The sequence below is a fragment of the Balaenoptera acutorostrata genome, chromosome 5 (genome assembly GCF_949987535.1).
Source record: "Balaenoptera acutorostrata chromosome 5, mBalAcu1.1, whole genome shotgun sequence".
In the NCBI taxonomy this organism is placed as follows: domain Eukaryota; kingdom Metazoa; phylum Chordata; class Mammalia; order Artiodactyla; family Balaenopteridae; genus Balaenoptera; species Balaenoptera acutorostrata.
The window spans coordinates 16,389,677-16,404,040 of NC_080068.1; positions in this window are offsets into that span (position 1 = coordinate 16,389,677).

A 14,364-nucleotide genomic window follows, 5' to 3' on the forward strand; every position below is an offset into this window, starting at 1 on the left:
ACGGTTCTCATTACTGCTAACAAGTATTAGTTAAATAATTTGTTCTTGTTGTACTTTAAAAGTGAGCCTTATTTTGGAAATCTTTCAGTTCTTGGCATTCAGAAATCCCTATATGGTTCAGTGGTTGTGGCTTAGGAGGTGGGATCTCAGTCTTACTCAGATCTGTATCCCTTATTTTAGCAAGTGTGGAAACGAGGTACTTAGTGAGACTGTTACTGAATGAAATCAAAACCTTGTCCTCTCAGGGTGAGGATCTATTAAAAATACAGCGTTTGTTATTAGAATTTTAAAGATCAAACCTGTTCTTTCTTGAAAAACTGGCTCCTCCATTAAATTCCATTTAGATTGTCTCCCATTTCAGGTATTATTTCATTGCTTCTTGTATTGGATTTTAGCTCCATAATTTTTGTTTATGTTCACTGTTTCAGCATTCTTTTTTCCTACATCACTGCTCATTGGAAGATTTTGAGATAGTCTTGAGCAGTGCAATTAAAAAGGGGAACCAAGGATAAAATTGTGGGTCATTCCAAAATTTAAAGACCCTCTTGGGAAACAGAAATAAGCTGAACCAGTAGTCATATAGGTTATCTTTCTAGATTTTTTTTCTCTCTCAGTATTTAAGTGATGAATTATGTTGAGATTAGATATTTAGTTACTAAATATTGTACTTAAGTTCCATATAAGATGGAATGAAGCTATATAATTTTCAGAAAATATCTCTGTTTACAACTGAAGGTATTACCCTGCTGAATTAGCTCAAGGTGTTACAGATTTTTTGTATTATACATTTCTTGCCCATTCTGGAGGATCTTTTCAGTTTCTGTGTATTCAGAACTTGTGGCATCTGTGTGGACATAGCTACAAATTCTTTGTGAATATTGATACAGGCACTGTATTACCACTATGGTCATGATAGTACTTAATAATAATTTCTATTACAACTTCATTATCTCATTGGGTGAATCTCCAGCTTTTGGACCCACAAAACTTAGAACATCTCAGACAATATCTTTCACAAGGTCTTTGTGGTCACTGATATGACACTATATTACCAGGGACCATGTGGCACTAAATAATAAATATACATGGAACTCTTAACCCCAATCATTCACTTTGGATGAGAACTTTAGATTCTCCACAATTCTGACACAGGACTGTGCCCTTTCAGCATCTTTCAAAATGTATTGTTTCACCAAGTATTTCATTATTTCTGTAGTCTTAACAAAAAAATGTGTGAGATTGCTAGAGGGACAACATAAGGCAGTACATGGAATTCCACCAAAAGATTTCTGCTTAATATTGTTTGTTCTTGGCAATGCCCAAGGGATTTCTCCTCCCCAAACAGCACAAAGTCTTTAAGTTTCAACTATTTTTCTTACAGGGTTTCCCCAAAGTTTCAAATTCCTCTTTTTCTCTATCATGCAGGGCAATGTTTTAACAATCTTTTACAGTTACAGTGAGACCTTGGGATGATATCCATCTACCATAAGTATGTAATTTGGTGTTTTTTCCCAGAAAAATTATTCCCAAAAAGGAATTCCATAAATTCTATCTTCTCAATATAACTACACATAAAATAAATAAAATCTAAGATAAGAGTGAAATTCAGTTTACAAGCCTTTGATATGATACCATGCCAGGCACTGAAAGAAAATAAGGTTAAGGAACTTCCCTGGCAGTCCAGTGGTTAGCACTGTACACTTCCACTGCAGGGGGCATGGGTTCGATCCCCTTTTGGGGAACTAAGATCTCACAAGCTGTGTGGCACGGCCAAAATTAAATGTATAATAAAGTTAAAGGAGAGCGATTTCTGCCTAGTTTCTGTTGCTGCATGAAAAATTAACCCAAAACTCACTGGCTTAAAATGATTTTTATTATCTCTCAGTTCCTATTTCAGGAATCCAGACATGGTGTAGCTGGGTCCTCCTACTCAGGGTCTCTCACAAGGCTACGATCAGGTGTTGGCCAAGTTCACAGATATCTCAAGTTTTAAGTAGTGTAGCATGAGCTTCCAAGTTCACTAGTGCTCCTTGGTGGGATTTAGCTTCTTGTGGGCTATTGTACTGAAGGCCTTAGTTTCCTTACTGAGAGGTCACCCTCTCAGTTCATCACTAAGTGAGCTTCTCCATGGGGTAGGGCAGCTGGCTTCATCAAAGTGAGCAAGACAAAGACATAGAGGGCCATTAGGAAGTCACAGCCTTTATAACATAATCCTTTTTGCCATATTTCGTTTGTTAGAAGCAAGTCCCTAGGTCCAACCCACACTTAAAAGGAGGGTGTTACACAAGAGCGCATAAATACCAGGAGGCAGGGGTTATTGACTACCATCTTAGAAGGCTGTCTACCACATTTAATTGTACCCAGGATTAAGAAAATGCTAGGTAACCAAAAATCTAATATAAAATATAAATCACTCTTTATGACAGTTAATGAACTTCGTTCCTCATCTTTCCATTGGTATGAAGTACCTGCTGAATATTGAGCATTGCTATTGCAGTGGATGCCCAAATCACCACCCTCTTGCCGTATTGAAGACTAAGTTCTCATTCCTCCAGCTGCTGTGAGTGTTGGTGGATGACACCTCTCTACTGTGTCTTTTTTGGAAATTGGCCTCAGTTGACTACAACTGTATTGCCAAAGGTCACTCCCTTTCCTGGGGATAACCTACATCTAATGACTAATCAATGCTGAGTTTTAAAGGCCCAGCTCCCTTGCCTCAGTGTTGGACAGCTCTGAAGCCCCATCTTACCTGCAGGGCTGCTTTTAGATTCAGCTAAAATCTTTCCTGTAACCTAATAGCTGTCCAACTCCTCTCTCCACTCAACCTGGCTTATTTCAGTGCTTTATAAATGGTTATCCCTCGAGCACTCCTCAATAAACTTTCTGGATTCAAATCTGTTAACCTACAGTCTAATTCCTAGGAAACCCAACCGGTAACAGCTATACTTTAACTTTTTCTATGTAAGGGGAAAATAGCTAACATATAAATACTGAATATTAACATAGAGACTGTAGAGATTTTATTTACTTATAAACCTCTTAAAAGGGATGTTTGAGATTCTATAAGAATCTCAAGCCAAGATGTCAGAAATGTGCGCTGTGGCCTACTGCATAATTTAAGCAGAGTTCAAGAACATGCCCTTGATGTTCACTAATGATTGTATAAGACATAACCATTTTTATTTACTATAAAAGCTGTTTTAAATCTAGTTCATTATATTCTTTCTGTCCCTTATAAATGAAACTTTGGTTGCAAAACCTTCACCCAGGATTAGAGGTGAATAAGTTTATTTCCTCTTATGTACTGATTTGCTTCATATTTCTAACTTAGACCATGGGGCAAATTTTTACTTTTCTGTGGGAAATCACTGGGACATACAAGAAGAATACACAAAACATCAAAACCCTTAGTACTAAATATGGAGATTGTTTGCAAGTAAAGATTATTACATTATATATCAATCACAACAATCCTTAAAATATGATTACTATATATTATAACTTTCTTACTTTTTTTAAAAAAGATTTTAAAAAATATTTATTTATTTATTTGGCTGCACCGGGTCTTATTTGCGACATGTGGGATCTTCGCTGTGGCTTGCAGGATCTTTAGTTGCAGCATATGGACTCTTAGTTGTGGACGGTGAGATCTAGTTCCCTCACCAGGGATCAAACCCCGGCCCCCTGCATTGGGAGCACGGAGTCTTAGCCACTGGACCATGAGGGAAGTCCCTTAACTTTCCTACTTTTTAAAGATGGAATCCACATAAATCTTTACAGTGCAATGTGGCAATTAAGACGATGAGAGATGGAAGAGAGTCTAGAAAGTGTCCTCAGGCAAAATTGAAATAAAATACAGAAGAATTAGACTTGAAACATGAGAACTGTTAGGGTTTACAGTTTTCCTGTGATTTTTATCCTGGACATTTTGCACTCTGACCCCTTCTTCACTCTAGCTGCTTTGCTCTGAGCTCGATGGAGGAGAGCTGACCTCTGAAGTTCTCATTTTCCAGTCTCCTGTGTCAGCTGACTTGCAGAGAGAGACTGGAGGAGGCTGAGACGCTGGGGGAAAGGGTGCCTCTTTCCTTCTCTCTCTGTGTTGGGAGGTGTCCTCAGCAGCAGCTGCTTCTCCTCGGTGGCTCCGGCTCGTCTCTGCCTTTCCTGCAGCCTGAGCTCAGGTAGCACAGCCAGCCTCCTCCGTCCTGCCAGCCTAGCAGTGGAGGCTGCTCTCTGCTGTGGTTTGTCCACCATCCCTTTTGGCTTTTCACCTCGTTTTTATTACCTGGGCAGTAAAGGCTCTACTTCATTTCCATCTAATTTGAATGCATAGAATGGTTTATGGTTGTATTTGAATGGCCACAACTACCTGAAGTATACTCTTGTTCATTACAACAAGAATTCACAAATTTGACAAATGTCCTTAATACCATTAAGAAAAAAAATTAGTCCTCAAAATAACCTAATGTGATGTTATTATCCACATTTTTACAGAAAAGAAAGGCAGGATCAGCAAGGATAAGTAATTTGCTTACGATCACATATCTAATGCATAGCTAACATGAGGAATGTGGAGGAATGTGACTCTAAAGTCAGAAGACCTGGATTTAAATCCTGACTCCACCTCTTCTTAGCCAGGCAAATTACTTAACCAGCCTGTGCTCGACTGTCTCATCTATAGGATAGGAGCATCTGTCATATCTACCTCAAAAAGTGTTCTGCAGATTAACTGAAGTAATACAAGTTACAGTTGCTACAACAGTGCTGGCACATAGTACATGCTCAATAAAAACTAGCTATTATTATTAGCCACATGGTTTCTGTATTGTTTTAATTACTTTGAAAACACAAAACAAGTTACAGTGATTGCTCCTGTGGCTTATTATGGACCAATGTGCAAGTTTTGAAAAGAATTCATTTGAAAAGAAACATTTACAAATGTATGACATGACATCATACTGAACCATAATTTCTAATTTGGTTAAAAATCTAGTCCTCTACTACTGATTATCAGAACAGTTTAGAAAAGCAAGATTGATTTCTTTTGTGGCATAAGCAAGAATTTCACAGTGGCCTAAGGCACCAAATGATCGCAAACCATCGTCCTGCAATTAAAATGGCCAGAGCTGACCCTCTCTTTATTAATCATTGATCTCTGGCGTCTGAATGCACCAGTGAGTTCAAGGTCTGGATATGTATGACTCATGCTAGCTCTGTGCCATTAAACTGTTTTATAGGAAAAAACGATTCTTCAGTGCATTGAGCCTGACACTTGAGATTCTTTTTATAATTTGAAAATTGGCAGTTCAGAGTATATTTAAATGGAAAATGCTACCATTTGTAACCATCATCCAGCTGATAGAAACAATGTTTTCACCATTGAAATACCTGTACAAAAAACACTGTGGCCAGAAACTATCATGGACATGGGCAAATATTAATATTTTATATATAATATTGTTAGCACATATTTTTTGTAATATTTTTTATACTCAGCATTTACACTTGGTAACATTCTCAACAGTATAAAAATTATATGAATGAGTTAAATTATGCTATTTATTTGCAGTCATGTGAAGAAAAAAACAAGCAAATGCAAATATTGTAAACAAGGATTTTCTACTAATTACTGTCACAATTGTGTATTTTATAATATTTTTGAGGCATGACTGTGTCTCTAAACAATACAAAATTCAGTGGGGGTAAAATAATTAATCTGAGTAGCTGGACAGATAATTGTACCAAATATTTTAGTTTTTGTTATTTACTTTAATACTCATTATATGTTTTTATCATCAGTAAATCCTTATTGCTTTCTATTGAAATTTCTCCCAATTTTTTTCTATTCTATAACTATACCTTTAATATGACTACAAAAGCTAACCTATGGCAATCTTGGTTATTTTGACAATTGAATAAATATTTAGGAGATTTTGAAATTAATTTCATACTGGGGTACCATATTACCATTGGATATTAATTTTAAACTTGTGGGTATATGTATGGCTTTTTTGCATTATAATACTTTATTTTCTTAGCTGAATCTTGACATATAAATGGATGAATATAGTATTTTTCTTCTGTTACCTTTTCAGTTGACTTAAAATTACAGTAAAAACACCTAGACCAGAATTATTTTTTTTTAAATTTTACTTATTTATTTATTTATGGCTGTGTTGGGTCTTCGTTTCTGTGTGAAGGCTTTCTCTAGTTGTGGCAAGCGGGGGCCACTCTTCATCGCGGTGCGCAGGCCTCTCACTATCGTGGCCTCTCCCATTGCGGAGCACAGGCTCCAGACGCGCAGGCTCAGCAATTGTGGCTCACGGGCCCAGTTGCTCCGCGGCATGTGGGATCTTCCCAGACCAGGGCTCGAACCCGTGTCCCCTGCATTGGCAGGCAGATTCTCAACCACTGCGCCACCAGGGAAGCCCTAGACCAGAATTATTGTCCTTTATACATGCTTTTGTCTTTGAAGTTGTGATAGAGCTGTTTACTGATATCATTTTAATCCATGAAGTTTCTTTATTAGTGATAATCTGTTATAAAAATGTATACTATCTAGTCTTTATGATACAAATAGCCAAAGGGATATCCAAATTCACTATCAATTTTGAATTAAACTTAAGTTTTTAAGTCAGTGTCTTTGAAAGGAAATATAATGCACATCTTGCCTTCACATATTCCAGGCTTTTAAACTAAATGTGTAAGCAAACATGATTTATATTGGAGTAGAAAGATGTAGGCTAAGTTTACACTCAGAATTTCTAAGGATGAAATTTATGAGCACAGGGAGGGTTGAAGGAAACGTTTTAAAGAATATAATTTTATTCAAAATTTTAAATTTAGAAAGGAAGGAACTACTCTTCAATAATTCAAAATAAAACATAAATCTTTTGTGCAAATATTTTTATTCATCATGTATGTGGGTTAACATAATTAATGGCAGATTAACTGAAATGAGTGTGACATGATGACAAACCTAAATACCTTATGTGAGATAAAAACAACAGATATTCCCTTACTGCTCTTCTTATGCCAATCCTTCCATTTGAAGAGCTCACCCATCAATGAGGACATCAATTTCAAACAACAAAAAAAAAACTTCAGTTAAGTTTAACCTCTTTTTTAAAAAAAATTTTTATTGGAATACAGTTGCTGTACAATATTGTGTTAGTTTCTACCGTACAGCAAAGTGAAGCAGCTATATGTGTACATATACGTATATCCCCTCTTTTTTGGATTTCCTTCCCATTTGGGTCACCACCGAGCATTGGGTAGAGTTCCCTGTGCTCTATAGTAGGTTCTCATTAGTTATCTATTTTATACATAGTATCAATAGTGTATATATGTCAACCCCAGTCTCCCAATTCATCCCACCCCCCCTTCCCCCTTGGTATCCATACATTTGTTCTCTATGTCTGTGTCTCTATTTCTGCTTTGTAAATAAGATCGTCTATACCAATTTTTTCAGATTCGACATATATGAGTTAATATACGATATTTGTTTTTCTCTTTCTGACTTACTTCACTCTGTATGACCATCTCTAGGTCCATCCACGTATGACCATCTCTAGGTCCATCCACGTCTCTACAAATGACCCAATTTCATTCCTTTTTATGGCTGAGTAATATTCCCTTGTATATATGTGCCACATCTTCTTTACCCATTCCTCTGTTGATGGACATTTAGGTTGCTTCCATATCCTGGCTATTGTAAATAGTGCTGCAACGAACATTGTGGGGCATGTGTCTTTTTGAATTATGGTTTTCTCTGGGTATATGCCCAGGAGTGAGATTGCTGGATCATATGGTAGTTCTATGTTTAGTTTTTTAAGGAACCTCCATACTGTTCTCCATAGTGGCTGTATCAATTTACATTCCCACAAACAATGTAGTCTAACCTCTTTATTGGACAAGTGGGGAAAAAACCTGAAGTCAAGAGGGACCGAATAGCTTTCCCTAAAACATTTGATATACAGATCAAAAGTCTGCTTTTTATGAACTGAATATAGGCCAACTCAGCAATGTAAATCACCTATCATAAGTAAATTAATTCTTAAAATTACATGTAAACTATCGAAGCTTCTAACATGGATTTTTAGATCTAGGTAGAGACGGGTTCACATTCAGGCTCTGCCCATTAAGGTATTAGATTTTGATCAAGAGCCTTACATTCCTGAGAATTCATATACTAAATATATAATTTATCTAAAATGAGGATCACTCGATATTTAAGAATTAGAGATTGTAAAGTGAAGTGCCAGCAGTGCCTGGTTCACAGTTGTGGCTCAGTAATTGGTCACCTGGGAAAATCTACCATTTGAAGTAAATATAAGAAGATCATAAGATGTAGTAGTTACTTGGTTTATTTTATATTTCCCTAAATTTCCTGAATTATTTTGCTAATTGCGTGATGTATTAACTTCATCTTTTACATGTACCTCAGAGGTCATGTTGATATTTACACTTCTAGTCCTTTACAAATTTGGTGACCCCTCACTGTGTCTTTACTTTGTCATTATTGATAAAATATGCAGAGTGTATGCATGCCATAGAACTATATGTATTCTGGACTAAAAATTATTTATTAATAGCTGTTAAAACCCATATCTAATTTATGATCATTAAAACCATACTCTACAATGAGACCAAAACTTTTGGTTTTAAAAATGATTACTATTATGTATTATTCTTAATAATAGTAAAAACTGTTGGTCATGGACATATAAACTTGAGAGCTAACTCATGTCCTGGAGTTCTGCATAAATTTGATTTTATTAGTTCTGAGGATAAGGTATATCCTCAGGTATATCTTAGGATGAAGATGCCTTAAGGGAAATATGAGGATAATTACACCCTGACAACTTCCTTGGTGGGCTTGTTTCCAGCTCAAAGAGACCTAATCAGAGATTGTCAAGTAGAATTCACAACAGTAGCTCAAGAATTCAATAATGTATATCATATATACCATAGACGTACATAACATACATAACATATAACATTGCCCTTTGAATCATAATTTGGAGAAAAATAGTGCTGGATAATTTGTGATCTACTGCCTCTGTGAAGATATGATAAAGTTAATATCTTTTTTATTCAGTCCTTTTTAACTCATATGTTGGGGTCTAGTGGCTGCCCGGCGGACATTCTTGAGGGCTAGGGCAGCAGCTACTGGCTTTACAGTGGTCCTGATGGGGGACAAACAAGGTCACACACAATTTCAGCAAACACCTTCTAATAATAATAACAATAATATTTAATGTTTGTTAATTATTATGAGTTAAGGACTGTGCTAAACTATACAAATGATCTTATATAACCTCAATGTAAACATACAAAATAGGCCGTATTATTATATTCCCACTTTACAGAAGAAAAAAGGATACTATTATTAACCTAACAAAAGGTCTATAGCTAGAAGTGGCAGAAACAGGATCAGGTCTATCTACTACCAAATCCCAAGATCTTGGTCACTACTGTACTGCCTCCTGCCCAACCTGTCTTTACTTTGTTATTTTTTTAATGAGTATTGTCTAAGTCAGGCGATAGATACATGGAACAGTGCATTACCTTGATGTTCAGTCTGAGATAACCCTGGTGAACTTGATTCTTGTCTGTTCTGAAGCCTAGCTTCTGAAATTTCAATTATTTAGAATACAATAACGACATATTTATTAAGTTCTGTGCTGGAGGCTTCTAAAGGTGTTTTCAGACTTGGAAAAGTGTTTTAAATTTTCTAAGATTTTGGGATATGATGGAATATAATTTTTTGAGCAAAGACTGCACTATAATTTTCTTCACATGCATGAACTAAGGGCATAAAAGATGCAGACAGAATAGAAATCAAAGGAGCATCAGAGTAGAAAAGCTAGTGGAAAGCAAAAATTCAGCTCCAGTAAATGAATGGCTGATCTATCACTCCTTTTCTTTGAAGTTTTGACCTGAAAGAATAACAACAAAAAGAGACTGAGGAAGGAAAAAACTTGCTTCCAAAAGAGTAAAACTAAATATAAGTCATGTAATTTCCTCCTTTTTAAAAACCCCAAGGAAGCCACCTTCTGGCTGGAGGACTTCTTTTAGGTTCTTCAATGAGACTAGAGGGAAACCATTTTTAAAATAGGTCAGTATCAAAGAAGTGTCCCTAGATTCACTCATGACACAAGTCTGATCAGATACTGTGATTATTAATGCACTCCAGAGCAAACGCATTTGACATTTCCTTCAGATATACAGAGAGATGTTTGGAATTATTTAGAAACAGCCTCTTTAAAGACGGTGGGTCTGTCTCGGCTCTGTGAAGAATGTTAATCGCACTCATTTGAGGAAATTTACTGACATGATGCATATAAATGGAATTCAGTTTACTGAATTATATGAACCCTTGAGACAGGCAAAAATTTATAAACCAATGAAGCTTTAACAAAAAAGCAAAGGAAAGTTAGTTGTAGATATTCCATTTATTTATCAAATATTTACTGAGCTCTATGATTGACAATATGAGGGTGGCTTAAAAGAGGGAGTAACCCCAAAGTTTTGAAGAATCAATAGGAGTTTTCCAGAAATATGAAGGTGAATCAGAATTCTAGGCAGAGGAAAGAACAGGGAAAAAGGGCAGAGAGATAATGAAGGGTCCAATCATTACATGAGGATCTTTAATCAGCTACAGTATAATCACTTGGAGTATTTGTTAAAAATGAGGTTACAGTGTCTTGTTCCATGCCAAGTGACTCATACTCAGTGACAGCAGAAGGCAAGAATTTACATTTTACTAGGCACACACAGGCTGTTTTAAAAGGCACGCCTAGGTTGTTTTTATAAGCATTAAGATTTGAGAATTGTTGGAATAGATGGTAGAAGTATTTGGACTCAAGCAACAGAATTTCACAATCTGTTTTACACTTATAAAGAATATGCTGATGGCCTATGAATAATGAGAGAGGTTTGAAAATGAAGGAAAGTAACCTGTTAAAATTCTGATACAGTAATCCTTACCTTCCTTTCCCTTTACAGTCTGCTTCAATCAGACTTTAGTTCTTAAACACTTGTCAAAGTTACCAAGAAACTTTAGCTTTCCAAATTGCTAATTTTCAACCTACATCTCAGCAACATTTGAAAAAATTGAATACCCACTCTAAAACATTGAATGTTTTTGGTCCCTAAGAAACTACCTGGTATTCATTTTCATTTGCTTCATAGCCCTCTCTTTCTACTTCTGCCTTATTGGATCCTCCAGAATCTTGACCTCTTTTTTTTGTCTTTCAATATTTACTCTTTGAAATAGTAGCTTTAAATTATTCATATAATTAGACTTCAGATATCTATCTGCAGACCCTTTCTTTTCCTTTTACTTTATACTTATATGTTCAACTATCTACTCAAAATCTCTGCTTTGATGTTTAGATGGAGTTTCAAATGTTTATGCTTTAAGGGAGATCACTCTAGATCCAAACTTGCTCCGTCTCTAGTATTACTCATCTTGGGTAATGGCACCCCTACTCCATCGGGCCAAATACCTAGTAATCCTATCTCCTCCCTTCCTTCCTTCCTTCCTCCCTCCCTCCCTTCATCGCTCTCTCTCTCTCTCTCTTTTAATTTAATTTAATTTTTTAAATATTTCATGGTTGATCCATCAGCAACTCCACTGGAACTTTCCTTAAACTATATCCTGAATCTTACATCTTCTCACCAACTCCATGGCTACCATTCTAGTTCAAGCCGCCAGCATCACCTATTGCCTAGACAATAGCAGTAGACTCCTACCTGATCTGCCTGTCTCTATTCTTGCCTCATATAGTAAATTTTTCATAGTGATCCTGAGTGACCTTTAAGAACATAAAAATGCCACTATCCTGCTCAAAATCCTCCAATGGCTATCTTACTCAAAATAAAATTTAAAGACCTTACCACGGCTCACAGGGTCTTCTATCTCTTCTGCCAATATATTCTATAATTATATTGATACTTTATTTCCACTGCTTCAGCTGCGGTGGACTTCTTGCTGTTTAACATCAAGCTTGTTTTTCTTCAGAGATTGGAATTATGGTTTCCTCTAGTTGGTATGCTCTTCTCCCAGATATCAGCATGTCATTCTTCTTCATTTTATTCTGGTCTCTGTTCATATATAAGTTCCTTTGAATGTCCTTTTTATGAGCACCTTACTTAAACAGTTCTCTCTCCTCTATGTTACCCTATACTCCCCTACCATGCTTTATTTTATTCACAGCATTATCACATTTAAATTGTATCATATAGGTATTAACTAGCTTATATATTGTCTCTCTTCCACATGGGAATATAAACTCCTTAGAAATAAGTACTTTATCTTGTTTACTTTTTCTTAAGCTCTGGGCTCAAAAAAAGCATAGTAGTAGATAGAAGGCAGACAAAGAATATTTGTTAAATGAGTGAATCTTTTATACGTAAAATGTTGAAGGCTTAACAATGGCATTATGAATAAGGTTGATCAGAGTATTTGGAATATTGTCATATTTCTACTTCATGTTATATAGAAATGAAGCTTAAGTGAAGGGCTCATCTCTTCAGGGTGAATGAACTTTTCCAGTTAACCTGTAGTCAAATGGTTCATAAAGAATTCTTAGAAAAATTTAAATGAACTTGACTACAATCCATTGTAGGACTGGATCCAGTAACAATAATGTAAGTATAAAGTAGTCTTTAAGGGATCTCATCATACAATTAACTTCAATTAATACAAAGATAGAATTGAATAATTTAATATTCAGCTTTTTTGCGTAATAATGTGATATTTTTAATGATTACACTGCTAGAACATAGATCTTTTATCAAAGGTTTGTCTATTAATTTAACGATTCCTTTTCTGTGTTTATGTTAGCCGTAAATAACAGCTGATCTAAATAGCCTGAATTTACTTAAAATTTATGTTCAGGATGTAAAATATCATAAATGAGCTCATTTGCTTACAAACATTATGATCTACTGTATATTACCCCACCCATCGAATATTTTGGACATCTTAAATGTCTACTGCATTGAAAGCAATTTAATGAGCATCAGTGGAAAATTATTATCTGGCAAGAATAGAGTTATATAATACTATTAATATCATACAAAATCTGTAAAAGCATGACATTTTATATTATTTGAACATTTTTTATGTATTAATTATAGCTAAACTACTTTGGATAGTTCATTGCAAGCTTTCATCAAAAGAGACTAACAACATTTAGACATAAGTTCTAGAGGTAAAGAAAACTGAAATTTCAATTCAGTTGTTAGAAGCTTTGGCATCTTATTATTTTCATACAAAAAGGTATTGTGCAAGAAGCAGTTGTCTTCTAAATAGACTGTATTCGTGGTTTAGCAGAATCAGTTACTTTGCAACTGATTCTGACTACAGCTAATATTTGAACTTTAAGCACTGTGATCTCAGGATTTTACCTAATGGCACATGTGAATGACTCAGGGCTGAGGCAAAAACATGCACAATGTGCTCAATCATGATTCTGTTTGCATTAAAGAAACATTTTTCGAGGAAAGCTTCATGAAAGGATCCAACTATGACCTTAAGATATGAGATTTTTCATAAAATACAGGGACTGGGGAAAATTCAACATCTTGTAAGGAAGCTCATTAACCAAATGGGTGATATAGCACATGGCAATGGGACTCGCTAGGCATTGGTGAACCAAGCTGAAAGTTTGATAATGGAACATGTTACACATAATTAAATATGGATTCTTCCTAATCAATAGTGAGGGCATAATTACTTTTCTCAAGGTTAGTTAGGCAGGGTTATTTCAGGGGACAGAAGCCAGAGTGAAGGAAATCAAGAAGACAAACTAGAGAATCACACATTTTGGAGTTGAGAAGGCTATTAGGAACTTTGGCACACTCGAAAGACCAGACTACAGTTTTATCAGTAGTCTCATTAGGGAACTATTAGACAAGGTCAAGAAGGCCTGTGAGAACTGATGGGTACATTTAAGCAATGCCTCCCTGCTTCACCAAGTTGCTCAGTAATAGCTGCCACATTTTCATGTCTTTGAACAAAAACATCTTACATGAGCATCTCCTTAAAGTATTGCTCAATTCTGCCTTTTAAAGATGTCATCATTCCTCTGTGAAAACTATCAGTGATGAATTAATGAATGTTTCCTGTAGTCATGGACCCAAACTTTCCAACCACTGACTGTAAATCACGAGGGAAAGAAATATGCACTTAAGTATATGTAGGTGTTTGTAAATATGTCTTCCCCAAACCAGACCCCTGTGAAGGAGGAATAATGAAGAGAAAGATCACAACAGCTTAGTCCGGTCAAGTATGTGGGCTGGTTAGCATTCCTGGAAGTGTTGCTAAATATTCCATCTTTTCTTCTTCCCTTCCTT